We start from the raw sequence: 23092 nt of genomic DNA on the forward strand, positions 1-23092 counted from the left end.
TCCAGATGTCCCAATAAGAGTGCACTGTGTAGCCCTTCCCTCGGCATACACACTGTGAGTCGGAAAGCTCCTGGCCTGGATATTGCTTAGAATGGCCAGGTGAGACTGAGGGTACTCGGTGTTCTTGCAGGGAATAAGTTTACCGGACGAGGCACCTAGGTGTCCTAAAAAGCCTACTGGCGTTCAAATGCTGCAGGGCAGCGACTACGGCCTCATGGAAACTGCTACACGCCTCTGCTTTGTGCATAGCATTTCAGGGCCTTACCTCGAGGCAAGTTCTCACGTTGCTTGCCCTGTGAGCGACACAGCATGTTTGGATGCTGTATTTCTCCTTGAATAGGGTGACTTCAGGAACGAGGTCCTCGATCAATTCTAAGCAGAGTGCTTCCTCAGAGCAGCTCAGACGAGGGCAATGTCGAAGACTTCCAGGGCATGTTGGACTGCCTAGAAATGTGGTTCTGATGCTGTTCGAGGGTTCTGGAAATGGAGCTCTCCTGAAGTAACGTATAGTGTGTTGCCCGAGACTCGGCAGACACAGAGGGCCTCCGAGGGACGTATGGGACTCAGTGCTGCTCAGCAGGCCCACAGGGTTGTGGAGGGAGTCAGTGATCTTGGAAGCAAAAGGATGCTCACCCGAGAGACCTAGGAGTCCTGAAAAGGGTCCTTCCTTTCATATAAAGCAGAACCTCCACTAAGAGCTCATGGAAAGAGCTGCATGCCTCCCTTTCTGCAGGGCTACTCAGGCAGGGCCTTACCTCGAGGCAAGGACTCACGTGGAGATTCCCTTTGGCTCTAGAGCATGGCAAGGTGAGCCCCACCCCGGCCAGTGAAGCTCCGTGCGTAGCCGGAGAAAACTCATTTTCTTCCCACACCCCTGCCTACAGTGGTCACGGGGCGGCCAACAGCAGAGAATTTCAGGGAGCTTCACGACAGCAAGAATGGAGCTTTCCAAATGGAAAGCAAGGCTAGTACCATCATGCCCCCATTTCCATGGGCAGAGGCAGCATACATCTCTGTGGTTTCTAACAAGTCAAAAGAGACACAGACTACACACTGGTTGCTTCCCTCAATCCACTTCTCGAGGCAGGGTGTTCTGCGTCTAGTGAACGGCCTCACCAAGGAACGCCCTAGCCAAGCCTCTGGGCCCATGCCGCTTCAAAAGCCTGCAGTGCTACAGGAAAAACTGTGCTTTAGTTGCAATAGGAGCGCAAGCCGTCTTTCTCCTGGAGGCAGGGTGACTTCAGGTAGGAGGTCCTGGATGGAAGGAGATGCCTAGTGTTTTTCTCTGTGCAGCTCAGACTAGGGAATGAGTGCGACTTCCACGTCCTGTTGGAACTTGCTAGAACGTGGCTCTTGAACCTGTGCGAGTGCTGTGAATCAAGATATCCCAAGAAAGAGTGCAGGGTGTTGCCCATGACTCAGCAGACACAGAGGACCTCCGAGGGACCAATGGGCCTCGTTGTTGCTCAGCAGGCCTGCAGGGGTGTGGAGGTACTCAGAGATCCTGGAATCAAATGATGCTCACCCGAGGGGCCCAGGAGTCCTGAAAAGGGTACTTCCTTTAAAGTAAAGCAGAACAGCGACTAAGAGCTCATGGAAAGCGCTCCATGCCTCCCTTTCTGCAGGGCTACTCAGGGCCTTACCTCGAGGCAAGGACTCACGTTGAGATTTCCTTGAGCTGTAGAGCATGGCATGATGAGTTCCACCCCGGCCACTGAAGCTCCGTGTGTAGCCAGAGAAAACTCATTTTCTTCCCAGACCCATGGCTACAGTGGGTCGAGGCCTGTCAACAGCAGAGAATTTCAGGGAGCTTCACGGCAGCAAGAATGGAGGTTTCCAAATAGAAAAGCAAGGCTAGTACCATCACGACCCCATTTCCATGTGCACAGGCAGCATACAAAACTCTGGTTTCTCACAAGACAAAAGAGACACAGCGTACCCACTAGTTCCTTCCCTGAATCAACTTCTCGAGGCGCGGGGTTCTGCATCTAGTGAACGGCCTCAACCAAGGAACGCCCGAGTTAGGCCTCGGGGCCGGTGCCTCTTCCAAAGCCTGCAGTGCTAGAGGAAAAACTCTGCTTTAGTTGCAATACGAACGCAAGCCGATTTTCTCCTGGAGGCAGGGTGACTTCAGGTAGGAGGTCCTGGAAGGAAGGCGAAGCCTAGTGTTTTCCTCAATGCAGCTCAGACTAGGGAATGTGTGCGATTTCCACAGCAAGGTGGAACTTGCCAAAACGGTGCTCGTCAACCTGTGCGAGTGCTGTTCAATCAAGATATGCTAAGAAAGACTGCAGTGTGTTGCCCATGACTCAGCAGACACCGAGGAACTCCGAGGGACATATGGGCCACGTTGTTGCTCAGCAGGCCTACAGGAGTGTGGAGGATCTCAGGGACCTTGGAACGAAAATCATGCTCACCCGAGGGGCCTAGGAGTGCTGAAAAGTGTACTTCCTTTAAAATAAAGCAGAACGGCGACTAAGAGCTCATGGAAAGAGCTTAATGCCTCCCTTTCTGTCTGGCTACTCAGGGCCTCACCTCGAGGCAAGGACTCACGTTGAGATTCCCTTTAGCTCTAGAGCATGGCAAGATGAGGCCCACCCCGGATAATGAAGCACCCTGTGTAGCCAGAGAAAACTCATTTTCTTCCCAGACCAATGCCTACAATAGCCAGGGTCCTGCCAACAGCAGAGAATTCAGGGAGCTTCAAGGCAGCATGAATGGAGCTTTCAAAATGGATAAGCAGGTCTACTACCAACATGCCCCCGTTTCCAAAGGCACAAACAGCATACATCCCTGTGGTTTCACACAACTCAAAAGAGACACAGATTACACACTGGTTCCTTCCCTGAATCAAATTCTCGTGGCAGGGTGTTCTGCATCTAGTGAACTGCCTCAACCAAGGAACGCCCTAGCTAGGCCTCTGGGCTCGTGCCTATTCAAAAGCTTGCAGTGCTGTAGGAAAAACTGTGCTTTAGTTGCAATAGGAAGCAAGGCGTCTTTCTCCTGGAGGCAGGGTGACTTCAGGCAGGAGTTCCTGGAAGGAAGGGGAAGCCTAGTGTTTTTCTCAGTGCAGCTCAGACTAGGGAATGTGTGCGACTTCCACAGCAACGTTGGAACTTGCCCAAACGGTGCTCGTGAACCTGTGCGAGTGCTGTGAAACCAAGATATCCCAAGAAAGAGTGCAGTGTGTTGCCCATGACTCAGCAGACACAGAGGACCTCCGAGGGACCTATGGGCCTCGTTGTTGCTCAGCAAGCCAACAGGGGTGTGGAGGTTCTCAGTGATCTTGGGACTAAAATGATGCTGCCCCGAGGGTCCTAGGAGTGCCGAACAGGCTACTTCCTTTAATATAAAGGAGAACAGCGACTAAGAGCTCAGGGAAAGAGCTGCATGCCTCCCTTTCTGCATGGCTACTCAGGGCCTTACCTCGAGGCAAGGACTGACGTGGAGATTCCTTATAGCTCTAGAGCATGGCAAGATGAGTCCCAGCCCTGGGTATGAAGCACACTGTGGAGCCAGAGAAAAGTCATTTTCTTCCCAGACCAATGCCTACAATAGCCAGGGGCCTGTCCACAGCAGAGAATTTCAGGGAGCTTCACGCCAGCAAGAATGGAGGTTTCCAAATGGGAAACAAGGCTATTACCATCATACCCCCATTTCCGTGGGCACAGGCAGCATACACCTCTGTGGTTTCTAACAAGTCAAAAGAGACACAGAGTACACACTGGTTGCTTCCCTGAATCAACTTCTCGAGGCAGGGCGTTCTACCTCTAGTGAACGGCCTCGCCATGGAAAGCCCTAGCTAGGCCTCTGGGCCCTTGCCTATTCAAAAGCCTGCAGTGCTACAGGAGAAACTGTGCTTCCGTTGCAATAGGAACGCAGCCGTCTTTCTCCTGGAGGCAGGGTGACTTCAGGTAGGAGGTCCTGGATGGAAGGAGAAGCCGAGTGTTTTTCTCTGTGCAGCTCAGACTAGGGAATGAGTGTGACTTCCACGGCATGTTGGAACTTGCTAGAACGGTGCTCGTCAATCTGTGCGATTGCTGGCTAAATCCAGATGTCCCAATAAGAGTGCACTGTGTAGCCCTTCCCTCGGCATACACACTGTGAGTCGGAAAGCTCCTGGCCTGGATATTGCTTAGAATGGCCAGGTGAGACTGAGGGTACTCGGTGTTCTTGCAGGGAATAAGTTTACCGGACGAGGCACCTAGGTGTCCTAAAAAGCCTACTGGCGTTCAAATGCTGCAGGGCAGCGACTACGGCCTCATGGAAACTGCTACACGCCTCTGCTTTGTGCATAGCATTTCAGGGCCTTACCTCGAGGCAAGTTCTCACGTTGCTTGCCCTGTGAGCGACACAGCATGTTTGGATGCTGTATTTCTCCTTGAATAGGGTGACTTCAGGAACGAGGTCCTCGATCAATTCTAAGCAGAGTGCTTCCTCAGAGCAGCTCAGACGAGGGCAATGTCGAAGACTTCCAGGGCATGTTGGACTGCCTAGAAATGTGGTTCTGATGCTGTTCGAGGGTTCTGGAAATGGAGCTCTCCTGAAGTAACGTATAGTGTGTTGCCCGAGACTCGGCAGACACAGAGGGCCTCCGAGGGACGTATGGGACTCAGTGCTGCTCAGCAGGCCCACAGGGTTGTGGAGGGAGTCAGTGATCTTGGAAGCAAAAGGATGCTCACCCGAGAGACCTAGGAGTCCTGAAAAGGGTCCTTCCTTTCATATAAAGCAGAACCTCCACTAAGAGCTCATGGAAAGAGCTGCATGCCTCCCTTTCTGCAGGGCTACTCAGGCAGGGCCTTACCTCGAGGCAAGGACTCACGTGGAGATTCCCTTTGGCTCTAGAGCATGGCAAGGTGAGCCCCACCCCGGCCAGTGAAGCTCCGTGCGTAGCCGGAGAAAACTCATTTTCTTCCCACACCCCTGCCTACAGTGGTCACGGGGCGGCCAACAGCAGAGAATTTCAGGGAGCTTCACGACAGCAAGAATGGAGCTTTCCAAATGGAAAGCAAGGCTAGTACCATCATGCCCCCATTTCCATGGGCAGAGGCAGCATACATCTCTGTGGTTTCTAACAAGTCAAAAGAGACACAGACTACACACTGGTTGCTTCCCTCAATCCACTTCTCGAGGCAGGGTGTTCTGCGTCTAGTGAACGGCCTCACCAAGGAACGCCCTAGCCAAGCCTCTGGGCCCATGCCGCTTCAAAAGCCTGCAGTGCTACAGGAAAAACTGTGCTTTAGTTGCAATAGGAGCGCAAGCCGTCTTTCTCCTGGAGGCAGGGTGACTTCAGGTAGGAGGTCCTGGATGGAAGGAGATGCCTAGTGTTTTTCTCTGTGCAGCTCAGACTAGGGAATGAGTGCGACTTCCACGTCCTGTTGGAACTTGCTAGAACGTGGCTCTTGAACCTGTGCGAGTGCTGTGAATCAAGATATCCCAAGAAAGAGTACAGGGTGTTGCCCATGACTCAGCAGACACAGAGGACCTCCGAGGGACCAATGGGCCTCGTTGTTGCTCAGCAGCCCTGCAGGGGTGTGGAGGTACTCAGAGATCCTGGAATCAAATGATGCTCACCCGAGGGGCCCAGGAGTCCTGAAAAGGGTACCTCCTTTAAAGTAAAGCAGAACAGCGACTAAGAGCTCGTGGAAAGCGCTCCATGCCTCCCTTTCTGCAGGGCTACTCAGGGCCTTACCTCGAGGCAAGGACTCACGTTGAGATTTCCTTGAGCTGTAGAGCATGGCATGATGAGTTCCACCCCGGCCACTGAAGCTCCGTGTGTAGCCAGAGAAAACTCATTTTCTTCCCAGACCCATGGCTACAGTGGGTCGAGGCCTGTCAACAGCAGAGAATTTCAGGGAGCTTCACGGCAGCAAGAATGGAGGTTTCCAAATAGAAAAGCAAGGCTAGTACCATCACGACCCCATTTCCATGTGCACAGGCAGCATACAAAACTCTGGTTTCTCACAAGACAAAAGAGACACAGCGTACCCACTAGTTCCTTCCCTGAATCAACTTCTCGAGTCGCGGGGTTCTGCATCTAGTGAACGGCCTCAACCAAGGAACGCCCGAGTTAGGCCTCGGGGCCGGTGCCTCTTCCAAAGCCTGCAGTGCTAGAGGAAAAACTCTGCTTTAGTTGCAATACGAACGCAAGCCGATTTTCTCCTGGAGGCAGGGTGACTTCAGGTAGGAGGTCCTGGAAGGAAGGCGAAGCCTAGTGTTTTCCTCAATGCAGCTCAGACTAGGGAATGTGTGCGATTTCCACAGCAAGGTGGAACTTGCCAAAACGGTGCTCGTCAACCTGTGCGAGTGCTGTTCAATCAAGATATGCTAAGAAAGACTGCAGTGTGTTGCCCATGACTCAGCAGACACCGAGGAACTCCGAGGGACATATGGGCCACGTTGTTGCTCAGCAGGCCTACAGGAGTGTGGAGGATCTCAGGGACCTTGGAACGAAAATCATGCTCACCCGAGGGGCCTAGGAGTGCTGAAAAGTGTACTTCCTTTAAAATAAAGCAGAACGGCGACTAAGAGCTCATGGAAAGAGCTTAATGCCTCCCTTTCTGTCTGGCTACTCAGGGCCTCACCTCGAGGCAAGGACTCACGTTGAGATTCCCTTTAGCTCTAGAGCATGGCAAGATGAGGCCCACCCCGGATAATGAAGCACCCTGTGTAGCCAGAGAAAACTCATTTTCTTCCCAGACCAATGCCTACAATAGCCAGGGTCCTGCCAACAGCAGAGAATTCAGGGAGCTTCAAGGCAGCATGAATGGAGCTTTCAAAATGGATAAGCAGGTCTACTACCAACATGCCCCCGTTTCCAAAGGCACAAACAGCATACATCCCTGTGGTTTCACACAACTCAAAAGAGACACAGATTACACACTGGTTCCTTCCCTGAATCAAATTCTCGTGGCAGGGTGTTCTGCATCTAGTGAACTGCCTCAACCAAGGAACGCCCTAGCTAGGCCTCTGGGCTCGTGCCTATTCAAAAGCTTGCAGTGCTGTAGGAAAAACTGTGCTTTAGTTGCAATAGGAAGCAAGGCGTCTTTCTCCTGGAGGCAGGGTGACTTCAGGCAGGAGTTCCTGGAAGGAAGGGGAAGCCTAGTGTTTTTCTCAGTGCAGCTCAGACTAGGGAATGTGTGCGACTTCCACAGCAACGTTGGAACTTGCCCAAACGGTGCTCGTGAACCTGTGCGAGTGCTGTGAAACCAAGATATCCCAAGAAAGAGTGCAGTGTGTTGCCCATGACTCAGCAGACACAGAGGACCTCCGAGGGACCTATGGGCCTCGTTGTTGCTCAGCAAGCCAACAGGGGTGTGGAGGTTCTCAGTGATCTTGGGACTAAAATGATGCTGCCCCGAGGGTCCTAGGAGTGCCAAACAGGCTACTTCCTTTAATATAAAGGAGAACAGCGACTAAGAGCTCAGGGAAAGAGCTGCATGCCTCCCTTTCTGCATGGCTACTCAGGGCCTTACCTCGAGGCAAGGACTGACGTGGAGATTCCTTATAGCTCTAGAGCATGGCAAGATGAGTCCCAGCCCTGGGTATGAAGCACACTGTGGAGCCAGAGAAAAGTCATTTTCTTCCCAGACCAATGCCTACAATAGCCAGGGGCCTGTCCACAGCAGAGAATTTCAGGGAGCTTCACGCCAGCAAGAATGGAGGTTTCCAAATGGGAAACAAGGCTATTACCATCATACCCCCATTTCCGTGGGCACAGGCAGCATACACCTCTGTGGTTTCTAACAAGTCAAAAGAGACATAGAGTACACACTGGTTGCTTCCCTGAATCAACTTCTCGAGGCAGGGCGTTCTACCTCTAGTGAACGGCCTCGCCATGGAAAGCCCTAGCTAGGCCTCTGGGCCCTTGCCTATTCAAAAGCCTGCAGTGCTACAGGAGAAACTGTGCTTCCGTTGCAATAGGAACGCAGCCGTCTTTCTCCTGGAGGCAGGGTGACTTCAGGTAGGAGGTCCTGGATGGAAGGAGAAGCCGAGTGTTTTTCTCTGTGCAGCTCAGACTAGGGAATGAGTGTGACTTCCACGGCATGTTGGAACTTGCTAGAACGGTGCTCGTCAATCTGTGCGATTGCTGGCTAAATCCAGATGTCCCAATAAGAGTGCACTGTGTAGCCCTTCCCTCGGCATACACACTGTGAGTCGGAAAGCTCCTGGCCTGGATATTGCTTAGAATGGCCAGGTGAGACTGAGGGTACTCGGTGTTCTTGCAGGGAATAAGTTTACCGGACGAGGCACCTAGGTGTCCTAAAAAGCCTACTGGCGTTCAAATGCTGCAGGGCAGCGACTACGGCCTCATGGAAACTGCTACACGCCTCTGCTTTGTGCATAGCATTTCAGGGCCTTACCTCGAGGCAAGTTCTCACGTTGCTTGCCCTGTGAGCGACACAGCATGTTTGGATGCTGTATTTCTCCTTGAATAGGGTGACTTCAGGAACGAGGTCCTCGATCAATTCTAAGCAGAGTGCTTCCTCAGAGCAGCTCAGACGAGGGCAATGTCGAAGACTTCCAGGGCATGTTGGACTGCCTAGAAATGTGGTTCTGATGCTGTTCGAGGGTTCTGGAAATGGAGCTCTCCTGAAGTAACGTATAGTGTGTTGCCCGAGACTCGGCAGACACAGAGGGCCTCCGAGGGACGTATGGGACTCAGTGCTGCTCAGCAGGCCCACAGGGTTGTGGAGGGAGTCAGTGATCTTGGAAGCAAAAGGATGCTCACCCGAGAGACCTAGGAGTCCTGAAAAGGGTCCTTCCTTTCATATAAAGCAGAACCTCCACTAAGAGCTCATGGAAAGAGCTGCATGCCTCCCTTTCTGCAGGGCTACTCAGGCAGGGCCTTACCTCGAGGCAAGGACTCACGTGGAGATTCCCTTTGGCTCTAGAGCATGGCAAGGTGAGCCCCACTCCGGCCAGTGAAGCTCCGTGCGTAGCCGGAGAAAACTCATTTTCTTCCCACACCCCTGCCTACAGTGGTCACGGGGCGGCCAACAGCAGAGAATTTCAGGGAGCTTCACGACAGCAAGAATGGAGCTTTCCAAATGGAAAGCAAGGCTAGTACCATCATGCCCCCATTTCCATGGGCAGAGGCAGCATACATCTCTGTGGTTTCTAACAAGTCAAAAGAGACACAGACTACACACTGGTTGCTTCCCTCAATCCACTTCTCGAGGCAGGGTGTTCTGCGTCTAGTGAACGGCCTCACCAAGGAACGCCCTAGCCAAGCCTCTGGGCCCATGCCGCTTCAAAAGCCTGCAGTGCTACAGGAAAAACTGTGCTTTAGTTGCAATAGGAGCGCAAGCCGTCTTTCTCCTGGAGGCAGGGTGACTTCAGGTAGGAGGTCCTGGATGGAAGGAGATGCCTAGTGTTTTTCTCTGTGCAGCTCAGACTAGGGAATGAGTGCGACTTCCACGTCCTGTTGGAACTTGCTAGAACGTGGCTCTTGAACCTGTGCGAGTGCTGTGAATCAAGATATCCCAAGAAAGAGTACAGGGTGTTGCCCATGACTCAGCAGACACAGAGGACCTCCGAGGGACCAATGGGCCTCGTTGTTGCTCAGCAGCCCTGCAGGGGTGTGGAGGTACTCAGAGATCCTGGAATCAAATGATGCTCACCCGAGGGGCCCAGGAGTCCTGAAAAGGGTACTTCCTTTAAAGTAAAGCAGAACAGCGACTAAGAGCTCATGGAAAGCGCTCCATGCCTCCCTTTCTGCAGGGCTACTCAGGGCCTTACCTCGAGGCAAGGACTCACGTTGAGATTTCCTTGAGCTGTAGAGCATGGCATGATGAGTTCCACCCCGGCCACTGAAGCTCCGTGTGTAGCCAGAGAAAACTCATTTTCTTCCCAGACCCATGGCTACAGTGGGTCGAGGCCTGTCAACAGCAGAGAATTTCAGGGAGCTTCACGGCAGCAAGAATGGAGGTTTCCAAATAGAAAAGCAAGGCTAGTACCATCACGACCCCATTTCCATGTGCACAGGCAGCATACAAAACTCTGGTTTCTCACAAGACAAAAGAGACACAGCGTACCCACTAGTTCCTTCCCTGAATCAACTTCTCGAGGCGCGGGGTTCTGCATCTAGTGAACGGCCTCAACCAAGGAACGCCCGAGTTAGGCCTCGGGGCCGGTGCCTCTTCCAAAGCCTGCAGTGCTAGAGGAAAAACTCTGCTTTAGTTGCAATACGAACGCAAGCCGATTTTCTCCTGGAGGCAGGGTGACTTCAGGTAGGAGGTCCTGGAAGGAAGGCGAAGCCTAGTGTTTTCCTCAATGCAGCTCAGACTAGGGAATGTGTGCGATTTCCACAGCAAGGTGGAACTTGCCAAAACGGTGCTCGTCAACCTGTGCGAGTGCTGTTCAATCAAGATATGCTAAGAAAGACTGCAGTGTGTTGCCCATGACTCAGCAGACACCGAGGAACTCCGAGGGACATATGGGCCACGTTGTTGCTCAGCAGGCCTACAGGAGTGTGGAGGATCTCAGGGACCTTGGAACGAAAATCATGCTCACCCGAGGGGCCTAGGAGTGCTGAAAAGTGTACTTCCTTTAAAATAAAGCAGAACGGCGACTAAGAGCTCATGGAAAGAGCTTAATGCCTCCCTTTCTGTCTGGCTACTCAGGGCCTCACCTCGAGGCAAGGACTCACGTTGAGATTCCCTTTAGCTCTAGAGCATGGCAAGATGAGGCCCACCCCGGATAATGAAGCACCCTGTGTAGCCAGAGAAAACTCATTTTCTTCCCAGACCAATGCCTACAATAGCCAGGGTCCTGCCAACAGCAGAGAATTCAGGGAGCTTCAAGGCAGCATGAATGGAGCTTTCAAAATGGATAAGCAGGTCTACTACCAACATGCCCCCGTTTCCAAAGGCACAAACAGCATACATCCCTGTGGTTTCACACAACTCAAAAGAGACACAGAGTACACACTGGTTCCTTCCCTGAATCAAATTCTCGTGGCAGGGTGTTCTGCATCTAGTGAACTGCCTCAACCAAGGAACGCCCTAGCTAGGCCTCTGGGCTCGTGCCTATTCAAAAGCTTGCAGTGCTGTAGGAAAAACTGTGCTTTAGTTGCAATAGGAAGCAAGGCGTCTTTCTCCTGGAGGCAGGGTGACTTCAGGCAGGAGTTCCTGGAAGGAAGGGGAAGCCTAGTGTTTTTCTCAGTGCAGCTCAGACTAGGGAATGTGTGCGACTTCCACAGCAACGTTGGAACTTGCCCAAACGGTGCTCGTGAACCTGTGCGAGTGCTGTGAAACCAAGATATCCCAAGAAAGAGTGCAGTGTGTTGCCCATGACTCAGCAGACACAGAGGACCTCCGAGGGACCTATGGGCCTCGTTGTTGCTCAGCAAGCCAACAGGGGTGTGGAGGTTCTCAGTGATCTTGGGACTAAAATGATGCTGCCCCGAGGGTCCTAGGAGTGCCGAACAGGCTACTTCCTTTAATATAAAGGAGAACAGCGACTAAGAGCTCAGGGAAAGAGCTGCATGCCTCCCTTTCTGCATGGCTACTCAGGGCCTTACCTCGAGGCAAGGACTGACGTGGAGATTCCTTATAGCTCTAGAGCATGGCAAGATGAGTCCCAGCCCTGGGTATGAAGCACACTGTGGAGCCAGAGAAAAGTCATTTTCTTCCCAGACCAATGCCTACAATAGCCAGGGGCCTGTCCACAGCAGAGAATTTCAGGGAGCTTCACGCCAGCAAGAATGGAGGTTTCCAAATGGGAAACAAGGCTATTACCATCATACCCCCATTTCCGTGGGCACAGGCAGCATACACCTCTGTGGTTTCTAACAAGTCAAAAGAGACACAGAGTACACACTGGTTGCTTCCCTGAATCAACTTCTCGAGGCAGGGCGTTCTACCTCTAGTGAACGGCCTCGCCAAGGAAAGCCCTAGCTAGGCCTCTGGGCCCTTGCCTATTCAAAAGCCTGCAGTGCTACAGGAGAAACTGTGCTTCCGTTGCAATAGGAACGCAGCCGTCTTTCTCCTGGAGGCAGGGTGACTTCAGGTAGGAGGTCCTGGATGGAAGGAGAAGCCGAGTGTTTTTCTCTGTGCAGCTCAGACTAGGGAATGAGTGTGACTTCCACGGCATGTTGGAACTTGCTAGAACGGTGCTCGTCAATCTGTGCGATTGCTGGCTAAATCCAGATGTCCCAGTAAGAGTGCACTGTGTAGCCCTTCCCTCGGCATACACACTGTGAGTCGGAAAGCTCCTGGCCTGGATATTGCTTAGAATGGCCAGGTGAGACTGAGGGTACTCGGTGTTCTTGCAGGGAATAAGTTTACCGGACGAGGCACCTAGGTGTCCTAAAAAGCCTACTGGCGTTCAAATGCTGCAGGGCAGCGACTACGGCCTCATGGAAACTGCTACACGCCTCTGCTTGTGCATAGCATTTCAGGGCCTTACCTCGAGGCAAGTTCTCACGTTGCTTGCCCTGTGAGCGACACAGCATGTTCGGATGCTGTATTTCTCCTTGAATAGGGTGACTTCAGGAACGAGGTCCTCGATCAATTCTAAGCAGAGTGCTTCCTCAGAGCAGCTCAGACGAGGGCAATGTCGAAGACTTCCAGGGCATGTTGGACTGCCTAGAAATGTGGTTCTGATGCTGTTCGAGGGTTCTGGAAATGGAGCTCTCCTGAAGTAACGTATAGTGTGTTGCCCGAGACTCGGCAGACACAGAGGACCTCCGAGGGACGTATGGGACTCAGTGCTGCTCAGCAGGCCCACAGGGTTGTGGAGGGAGTCAGTGATCTTGGAAGCAAAAGGATGCTCACCTGAGAGACCTAAGAGTCCTAAGAAGGGTCCTTCCTTTCATATAAAGCAGAACCTCCACTAAGAGCTCATGGAAAGAGCTGCATGCCTCCCTTTCTGCAGGGCTACTCAGGGCCTTACCTCGAGGCAAGGACTCACGTGGAGATTCCCTTTGGCTCTAGAGCATGGCAAGGTGAGCCCCACCCCGGCCAGTGAAGCTCCGTGCGTAGGCGGAGAAAACTCATTTTCTTCCCAGACCCATGGCTACAGTGGGTCGAGGCCTGTCAACAGCAGAGAATTTCAGGGAGCTTCACGGCAGCAAGAATGGAGGTTTCCAAATAGAAAAGCAAGGCTAGTACCATCACGACCCCATTTCCATGTGCACAGGCAGCATACAAAACTCTGGTTTCTCACAAGACAAAAGAGACACAGCGTACCCACTAGTTCCTTCCCTGAATCAACTTCTCGAGGCGCGGGGTTCTGCATCTAGTGAACGGCCTCAACCAAGGAACGCCCGAGTTAGGCCTCGGGGCCGGTGCCTCTTCCAAAGCCTGCAGTGCTAGAGGAAAAACTCTGCTTTAGTTGCAATACGAACGCAAGCCGATTTTCTCCTGGAGGCAGGGTGACTTCAGGTAGGAGGTCCTGGAAGGAAGGCGAAGCCTAGTGTTTTCCTCAATGCAGCTCAGACTAGGGAATGTGTGCGATTTCCACAGCAAGGTGGAACTTGCCAAAACGGTGCTCGTCAACCTGTGCGAGTGCTGTTCAATCAAGATATGCTAAGAAAGACTGCAGTGTGTTGCCCATGACTCAGCAGACACCGAGGAACTCCGAGGGACATATGGGCCACGTTGTTGCTCAGCAGGCCTACAGGAGTGTGGAGGATCTCAGGGACCTTGGAACGAAAATCATGCTCACCCGAGGGGCCTAGGAGTGCTGAAAAGTGTACTTCCTTTAAAATAAAGCAGAACGGCGACTAAGAGCTCATGGAAAGAGCTTAATGCCTCCCTTTCTGTCTGGCTACTCAGGGCCTCACCTCGAGGCAAGGACTCACGTTGAGATTCCCTTTAGCTCTAGAGCATGGCAAGATGAGGCCCACCCCGGATAATGAAGCACCCTGTGTAGCCAGAGAAAACTCATTTTCTTCCCAGACCAATGCCTACAATAGCCAGGGTCCTGCCAACAGCAGAGAATTCAGGGAGCTTCAAGGCAGCATGAATGGAGCTTTCAAAATGGATAAGCAGGTCTACTACCAACATGCCCCCGTTTCCAAAGGCACAAACAGCATACATCCCTGTGGTTTCACACAACTCAAAAGAGACACAGATTACACACTGGTTCCTTCCCTGAATCAAATTCTCGTGGCAGGGTGTTCTGCATCTAGTGAACTGCCTCAACCAAGGAACGCCCTAGCTAGGCCTCTGGGCTCGTGCCTATTCAAAAGCTTGCAGTGCTGTAGGAAAAACTGTGCTTTAGTTGCAATAGGAAGCAAGGCGTCTTTCTCCTGGAGGCAGGGTGACTTCAGGCAGGAGTTCCTGGAAGGAAGGGGAAGCCTAGTGTTTTTCTCAGTGCAGCTGAGACTAGGGAATGTGTGCGACTTCCACAGCAACTTTGGAACTTGCCCAAACGGTGCTCGTGAACCTGTGCGAGTGCTGTGAAACCAAGATATCCCAAGAAAGAGTGCAGTGTGTTGCCCATGACTCAGCAGACACAGAGGACCTCCGAGGGACCTATGGGCCTCGTTGTTGCTCAGCAAGCCAACAGGGGTGTGGAGGTTCTCAGTGATCTTGGGACTAAAATGATGCTGCCCCGAGGGTCCTAGGAGTGCCGAACAGGCTACTTCCTTTAATATAAAGGAGAACAGCGACTAAGAGCTCAGGGAAAGAGCTGCATGCCTCCCTTTCTGCATGGCTACTCAGGGCCTTACCTCGAGGCAAGGACTGACGTGGAGATTCCTTATACCTCTAGAGCATGGCAAGATGAGTCCCAGCCCTGGGTATGAAGCACACTGTGGAGCCAGAGAAAAGTCATTTTCTTCCCAGACCAATGCCTACAATAGCCAGGGGCCTGTCCACAGCAGAGAATTTCAGGGAGCTTCACGCCAGCAAGAATGGAGGTTTCCAAATGGGAAACAAGGCTATTACCATCATACCCCCATTTCCGTGGGCACAGGCAGCATACACCTCTGTGGTTTCTAACAAGTCAAAAGAGACACAGAGTACACACTGGTTGCTTCCCTGAATCAACTTCTCGAGGCAGGGCGTTCTACCTCTAGTGAACGGCCTCGCCAAGGAAAGCCCTAGCTAGGCCTCTGGGCCCTTGCCTATTCAAAAGCCTGCAGTGCTACAGGAGAAACTGTGCTTCCGTTGTAATAGGAACGCAGCCGTCTTTCTCCTGGAGGCAGGGTGACTTCAGGTAGGAGGTCCTGGATGGAAGGAGAAGCCGAGTGTTTTTCTCTGTGCAGCTCAGACTAGGGAATGAGTGTGACTTCCACGGCATGTTGGAACTTGCTAGAACGGTGCTCGTCAATCTGTGCGATTGCTGGCTAAATCCAGATGTCCCAGTAAGAGTGCACTGTGTAGCCCTTCCCTCGGCATACACACTGTGAGTCGGAAAGCTCCTGGCCTGGATATTGCTTAGAATGGCCAGGTGAGACTGAGGGTACTCGGTGTTCTTGCAGGGAATAAGTTTACCGGACGAGGCACCTAGGTGTCCTAAAAAGCCTACTGGCGTTCAAATGCTGCAGGGCAGCGACTACGGCCTCATGGAAACTGCTACACGCCTCTGCTTGTGCATAGCATTTCAGGGCCTTACCTCGAGGCAAGTTCTCACGTTGCTTGCCCTGTGAGCGACACAGCATGTTCGGATGCTGTATTTCTCCTTGAATAGGGTGACTTCAGGAACGAGGTCCTCGATCAATTCTAAGCAGAGTGCTTCCTCAGAGCAGCTCAGACGAGGGCAATGTCGAAGACTTCCAGGGCATGTTGGACTGCCTAGAAATGTGGTTCTGATGCTGTTCGAGGGTTCTGGAAATGGAGCTCTCCTGAAGTAACGTATAGTGTGTTGCCCGAGACTCGGCAGACACAGAGGACCTCCGAGGGACGTATGGGACTCAGTGCTGCTCAGCAGGCCCACAGGGTTGTGGAGGGAGTCAGTGATCTTGGAAGCAAAAGGATGCTCACCTGAGAGACCTAAGAGTCCTAAGAAGGGTCCTTCCTTTCATATAAAGCAGAACCTCCACTAAGAGCTCATGGAAAGAGCTGCATGCCTCCCTTTCTGCAGGGCTACTCAGGGCCTTACCTCGAGGCAAGGACTCACGTGGAGATTCCCTTTGGCTCTAGAGCATGGCAAGGTGAGCCCCACCCCGGCCAGTGAAGCTCCGTGCGTAGGCGGAGAAAACTCATTTTCTTCCCAGACCCATGGCTACAGTGGGTCGAGGCCTGTCAACAGCAGAGAATTTCAGGGAGCTTCATGGCAGCAAGAATGGAGGTTTCCAAATAGAAAAGCAAGGCTAGTACCATCACGACCCCATTTCCATGTGCACAGGCAGCATACAAAACTCTGGTTTCTCACAAGACAAAAGAGACACAGCGTACCCACTAGTTCCTTCCCTGAATCAACTTCTCGAGGCGCGGGGTTCTGCATCTAGTGAACGGCCTCAACCAAGGAACGCCCGAGTTAGGCCTCGGGGCCGGTGCCTCTTCCAAAGCCTGCAGTGCTAGAGGAAAAACTCTGCTTTAGTTGCAATACGAACGCAAGCCGATTTTCTCCTGGAGGCAGGGTGACTTCAGGTAGGAGGTCCTGGAAGGAAGGCGAAGCCTAGTGTTTTCCTCAATGCAGCTCAGACTAGGGAATGTGTGCGATTTCCACAGCAAGGTGGAACTTGCCAAAACGGTGCTCGTCAACCTGTGCGAGTGCTGTTCAATCAAGATATGCTAAGAAAGACTGCAGTGTGTTGCCCATGACTCAGCAGACACCGAGGAACTCCGAGGGACATATGGGCCACGTTGTTGCTCAGCAGGCCTACAGGAGTGTGGAGGATCTCAGGGACCTTGGAACGAAAATCATGCTCACCCGAGGGGCCTAGGAGTGCTGAAAAGTGTACTTCCTTTAAAATAAAGCAGAACGGCGACTAAGAGCTCATGGAAAGAGCTTAATGCCTCCCTTTCTGTCTGGCTACTCAGGGCCTCACCTCGAGGCAAGGACTCACGTTGAGATTCCCTTTAGCTCTAGAGCATGGCAAGATGAGGCCCACCCCGGATAATGAAGCACCCTGTGTAGCCAGAGAAAACTCATTTTCTTCCCAGACCAATGCCTACAATAGCCAGGGTCCTGCCAACAGCAGAGAATTCAGGGAGCTTCAAGGCAGCATGAATGGAGCTTTCAAAATGGATAAGCAGGTCTACTACCAACATGCCCCCGTTTCCAAAGGCACAAACAGCATACATCCCTGTGGTTTCACACAACTCAAAAGAGACACAGATTACACACTGGTTCCTTCCCTGAATCAAATTCTCGTGGCAGGGTGTTCTGCATCTAGTGAACTGCCTCAACCAAGGAACGCCCTAGCTAGGCCTCTGGGCTCGTGCCTATTCAAAAGCTTGCAGTGCTGTAGGAAAAACTGTGCTTTAGTTGCAATAGGAAGCAAGGCGTCTTTCTCCTGGAGGCAGGGTGACTTCAGGCAGGAGTTCCTGGAAGGAAGGGGAAGCCTAGTGTTTTTCTCAGTGCAGCTCAGACTAGGGAATGTGTGCGACTTCCACAGCAACGTTGGAACTTGCCCAAACGGTGCTCGTGAACCTGTGCGAGTGCTGTGAAACCAAGATATCCCAAGAAAGAGTGCAGTGTGTTGCCCATGACTCAGCAGACACAGAGGACCTCCGAGGGACCTATGGGCCTCGTTGTTGCTCAGCAAGCCAACAGGGGTGTGGAGGTTCTCAGTGATCTTGGGACTAAAATGATGCTGCCCCGAGGGTCCTAGGAGTGCCGAACAGGCTACTTCCTTTAATATAAAGGAGAACAGCGACTAAGAGCTCAGGGAAAGAGCTGCATGCCTCCCTTTCTGCATGGCTACTCAGGGCCTTACCTCGAGGCAAGGACTGACGTGGAGATTCCTTATAGCTCTAGAGCATGGCAAGATGAGTCCCAGCCCTGGGTATGAAGCACACTGTGGAGCCAGAGAAAAGTCATTTTCTTCCCAGACCAATGCCTACAATAGCCAGGGGCCTGTCCACAGCAGAGAATTTCAGGGAGCTTCACGCCAGCAAGAATGGAGGTTTCCAAATGGGAAACAAGGCTATTACCATCATACCCCCATTTCCGTGGGCACAGGCAGCATACACCTCTGTGGTTTCTAACAAGTCAAAAGAGACACAGAGTACACACTGGTTGCTTCCCTGAATCAACTTCTCGAGGCAGGGCGTTCTACCTCTAGTGAACGGCCTTGCCAAGGAAAGCCCTAGCTAGGCCTCTGGGCCCTTGCCTATTCAAAAGCCTGCAGTGCTACAGGAGAAACTGTGCTTCCGTTGCAATAGGAACGCAGCCGTCTTTCTCCTGGAGGCAGGGTGACTTCAGGTAGGAGGTCCTGGATGGAAGGAGAAGCCTAGTGTTTTTCTCTGTGCAGCTCAGACTAGGGAATGAGTGTGACTTCCACGGCATGTTGGAACTTGCTAGAACGGTGCTCGTCAATCTGTGCGATTGCTGGCTAAATCCAGATGTCCCAATAAGAGTGCACTGTGTAGCCCTTCCCTCGGCATACACACTGTGAGTCGGAAAGCTCCTGGCCTGGATATTGCTTAGAATGGCCAGGTGAGACTGAGGGTACTCGGTGTTCTTGCAGGGAATAAGTTTACCGGACGAGGCACCTAGGTGTCCTAAAAAGCCTACTGGCGTTCAAATGCTGCAGGGCAGCGACTACGGCCTCATGGAAACTGCTACACGCCTCTGCTTTGTGCATAGCATTTCAGGGCCTTACCTCGAGGCAAGTTCTCACGTTGCTTGCCCTGTGAGCGACACAGCATGTTTGGATGCTGTATTTCTCCTTGAATAGGGTGACTTCAGGAACGAGGTCCTCGATCAATTCTAAGCAGAGTGCTTCCTCAGAGCAGCTCAGACGAGGGCAATGTCGAAGACTTCCAGGGCATGTTGGACTGCCTAGAAATGTGGTTCTGATGCTGTTCGAGGGTTCTGGAAATGGAGCTCTCCTGAAGTAACGTATAGTGTGTTGCCCGAGACTCGGCAGACACAGAGGGCCTCCGAGGGACGTATGGGACTCAGTGCTGCTCAGCAGGCCCACAGGGTTGTGGAGGGAGTCAGTGATCTTGGAAGCAAAAGGATGCTCACCCGAGAGACCTAGGAGTCCTGAAAAGGGTCCTTCCTTTCATATAAAGCAGAACCTCCACTAAGAGCTCATGGAAAGAGCTGCATGCCTCCCTTTCTGCAGGGCTACTCAGGCAGGGCCTTACCTCGAGGCAAGGACTCACGTGGAGATTCCCTTTGGCTCTAGAGCATGGCAAGGTGAGCCCCACCCCGGCCAGTGAAGCTCCGTGCGTAGCCGGAGAAAACTCATTTTCTTCCCACACCCCTGCCTACAGTGGTCACGGGGCGGCCAACAGCAGAGAATTTCAGGGAGCTTCACGACAGCAAGAATGGAGCTTTCCAAATGGAAAGCAAGGCTAGTACCATCATGCCCCCATTTCCATGGGCAGAGGCAGCATACATCTCTGTGGTTTCTAACAAGTCAAAAGAGACACAGACTACACACTGGTTGCTTCCCTCAATCCACTTCTCGAGGCAGGGTGTTCTGCGTCTAGTGAACGGCCTCACCAAGGAACGCCCTAGCCAAGCCTCTGGGCCCATGCCGCTTCAAAAGCCTGCAGTGCTACAGGAAAAACTGTGCTTTAGTTGCAATAGGAGCGCAAGCCGTCTTTCTCCTGGAGGCAGGGTGACTTCAGGTAGGAGGTCCTGGATGGAAGGAGATGCCTAGTGTTTTTCTCTGTGCAGCTCAGACTAGGGAATGAGTGCGACTTCCACGTCCTGTTGGAACTTGCTAGAACGTGGCTCTTGAACCTGTGCGAGTGCTGTGAATCAAGATATCCCAAGAAAGAGTGCAGGGTGTTGCCCATGACTCAGCAGACACAGAGGACCTCCGAGGGACCAATGGGCCTCGTTGTTGCTCAGCAGGCCTGCAGGGGTGTGGAGGTACTCAGAGATCCTGGAATCAAATGATGCTCACCCGAGGGGCCCAGGAGTCCTGAAAAGGGTACTTCCTTTAAAGTAAAGCAGAACAGCGACTAAGAGCTCATGGAAAGCGCTCCATGCCTCCCTTTCTGCAGGGCTACTCAGGGCCTTACCTCGAGGCAAGGACTCACGTTGAGATTTCCTTGAGCTGTAGAGCATGGCATGATGAGTTCCACCCCGGCCACTGAAGCTCCGTGTGTAGCCAGAGAAAACTCATTTTCTTCCCAGACCCATGGCTACAGTGGGTCGAGGCCTGTCAACAGCAGAGAATTTCAGGGAGCTTCACGGCAGCAAGAATGGAGGTTTCCAAATAGAAAAGCAAGGCTAGTACCATCACGACCCCATTTCCATGTGCACAGGCAGCATACAAAACTCTGGTTTCTCACAAGACAAAAGAGACACAGCGTACCCACTAGTTCCTTCCCTGAATCAACTTCTCGAGGCGCGGGGTTCTGCATCTAGTGAACGGCCTCAACCAAGGAACGCCCGAGTTAGGCCTCGGGGCCGGTGCCTCTTCCAAAGCCTGCAGTGCTAGAGGAAAAACTCTGCTTTAGTTGCAATACGAACGCAAGCCGATTTTCTCCTGGAGGCAGGGTGACTTCAGGTAGGAGGTCCTGGAAGGAAGGCGAAGCCTAGTGTTTTCCTCAATGCAGCTCAGACTAGGGAATGTGTGCGATTTCCACAGCAAGGTGGAACTTGCCAAAACGGTGCTCGTCAACCTGTGCGAGTGCTGTTCAATCAAGATATGCTAAGAAAGACTGCAGTGTGTTGCCCATGACTCAGCAGACACCGAGGAACTCCGAGGGACATATGGGCCACGTTGTTGCTCAGCAGGCCTACAGGAGTGTGGAGGATCTCAGGGACCTTGGAACGAAAATCATGCTCACCCGAGGGGCCTAGGAGTGCTGAAAAGTGTACTTCCTTTAAAATAAAGCAGAACGGCGACTAAGAGCTCATGGAAAGAGCTTAATGCCTCCCTTTCTGTCTGGCTACTCAGGGCCTCACCTCGAGGCAAGGACTCACGTTGAGATTCCCTTTAGCTCTAGAGCATGGCAAGATGAGGCCCACCCCGGATAATGAAGCACCCTGTGTAGCCAGAGAAAACTCATTTTCTTCCCAGACCAATGCCTACAATAGCCAGGGTCCTGCCAACAGCAGAGAATTCAGGGAGCTTCAAGGCAGCATGAATGGAGCTTTCAAAATGGATAAGCAGGTCTACTACCAACATGCCCCCGTTTCCAAAGGCACAAACAGCATACATCCCTGTGGTTTCACACAACTCAAAAGAGACACAGATTACACACTGGTTCCTTCCCTGAATCAAATTCTCGTGGCAGGGTGTTCTGCATCTAGTGAACTGCCTCAACCAAGGAACGCCCTAGCTAGGCCTCTGGGCTCGTGCCTATTCAAAAGCTTGCAGTGCTGTAGGAAAAACTGTGCTTTAGTTGCAATAGGAAGCAAGGCGTCTTTCTCCTGGAGGCAGGGTGACTTCAGGCAGGAGTTCCTGGAAGGAAGGGGAAGCCTAGTGTTTTTCTCAGTGCAGCTGAGACTAGGGAATGTGTGCGACTTCCACAGCAACGTTGGAACTTGCCCAAACGGTGCTCGTGAACCTGTGCGAGTGCTGTGAAACCAAGATATCCCAAGAAAGAGTGCAGTGTGTTGCCCATGACTCAGCAGACACAGAGGACCTCCGAGGGACCTATGGGCCTCGTTGTTGCTCAGCAAGCCAACAGGGGTGTGGAGGTTCTCAGTGATCTTGGGACTAAAATGATGCTGCCCCGAGGGTCCTAGGAGTGCCGAACAGGCTACTTCCTTTAATATAAAGGAGAACAGCGACTAAGAGCTCAGGGAAAGAGCTGCATGCCTCCCTTTCTGCATGGCTACTCAGGGCCTTACCTCGAGGCAAGGACTGACGTGGAGATTCCTTATAGCTCTAGAGCATGGCAAGATGAGTCCCAGCCCTGGGTATGAAGCACACTGTGGAGCCAGAGAAAAGTCATTTTCTTCCCAGACCAATGCCTACAATAGCCAGGGGCCTGTCCACAGCAGAGAATTTCAGGGAGCTTCACGCCAGCAAGAATGGAGGTTTCCAAATGGGAAACAAGGCTATTACCATCATACCCCCATTTCCGTGGGCACAGGCAGCATACACCTCTGTGGTTTCTAACAAGTCAAAAGAGACACAGAGTACACACTGGTTGCTTCCCTGAATCAACTTCTCGAGGCAGGGCGTTCTACCTCTAGTGAACGGCCTTGCCAAGGAAAGCCCTAGCTAGGCCTCTGGGCCCTTGCCTATTCAAAAGCCTGCAGTGCTACAGGAGAAACTGTGCTTCCGTTGCAATAGGAACGCAGCCGTCTTTCTCCTGGAGGCAGGGTGACTTCAGGTAGGAGGTCCTGGATGGAAGGAGAAGCCGAGTGTTTTTCTCTGTGCAGCTCAGACTAGGGAATGAGTGTGACTTCCACGGCATGTTGGAACTTGCTAGAACGGTGCTCGTCAATCTGTGCGATTGCTGGCTAAATCCAGATGTCCCAGTAAGAGTGCACTGTGTAGCCCTTCCCTCGGCATACACACTGTGAGTCGGAAAGCTCCTGGCCTGGATATTGCTTAGAATGGCCAGGTGAGACTGAGGGTACTCGGTGTTCTTGCAGGGAATAAGTTTACCGGACGAGGCACCTAGGTGTCCTAAAAAGCCTACTGGCGTTCAAATGCTGCAGGGCAGCGACTACGGCCTCATGGAAACTGCTACACGCCTCTGCTTTGTGCATAGCATTTCAGGGCCTTACCTCGAGGCAAGTTCTCACGTTGCTTGCCCTGTGAGCGACACAGCATGTTTGGATGCTGTATTTCTCCTTGAATAGGGTGACTTCAGGAACGAGGTCCTCGATCAATTCTAAGCAGAGTGCTTCCTCAGAGCAGCTCAGACGAGGGCAATGTCGAAGACTTCCAGGGCATGTTGGACTGCCTAGAAATGTGGTTCTGATGCTGTTCGAGGGTTCTGGAAATGGAGCTCTCCTGAAGTAACGTATAGTGTGTTGCCCGAGACTCGGCAGACACAGAGGGCCTCCGAGGGACGTATGGGACTCAGTGCTGCTCAGCAGGCCC

The sequence above is a fragment of the Eschrichtius robustus genome, chromosome 9, assembly GCF_028021215.1.
Source record: "Eschrichtius robustus isolate mEscRob2 chromosome 9, mEscRob2.pri, whole genome shotgun sequence".
Lineage (NCBI taxonomy): Eukaryota > Metazoa > Chordata > Mammalia > Artiodactyla > Eschrichtiidae > Eschrichtius > Eschrichtius robustus.